The 256-nt window shown below is 39.1% G+C and overlaps 1 protein-coding gene across 1 annotated transcript in view; it reads left to right on the top strand.

Moving 5' to 3' along the window:
- LOC119594749 overlaps nt 1-256 on the top strand; it is a gene marked incomplete in the record, with an annotated part of 15256 nt that overhangs the window by 11699 nt on the left and 3301 nt on the right.

Here is a 256-nt window from a genome sequence, read left to right as displayed (position 1 = left end):
TTATTCACTCCCCCCCCTCCCCTTTAATATTTATTCACCACTTTGAATAGAGTGTGTAAACACTAACAGGTACAAGATTCACCCTTTACACCGGTGCACTAACATGAAAATATACTCGTCTGCTTTTACTATCTATATAACCATGTTATCCTTGAGATTTTGTCTAAAGGGAGAGGATCTTCTGTTGTTTACGTGTTGTGAAGGTATCACGTCTTTTCTTGACGTTTATGTGAGGTCTTGGTGTTGGTGGTGTATG

Source organism: Penaeus monodon, chromosome 34, assembly GCF_015228065.2.
Source record: "Penaeus monodon isolate SGIC_2016 chromosome 34, NSTDA_Pmon_1, whole genome shotgun sequence".
NCBI classification, from domain to species: Eukaryota; Metazoa; Arthropoda; class Malacostraca; order Decapoda; family Penaeidae; genus Penaeus; species Penaeus monodon.
Note: the sequence above shows the minus strand (reverse complement) of the source record. Positions and strands in the feature narration are given on the sequence as shown.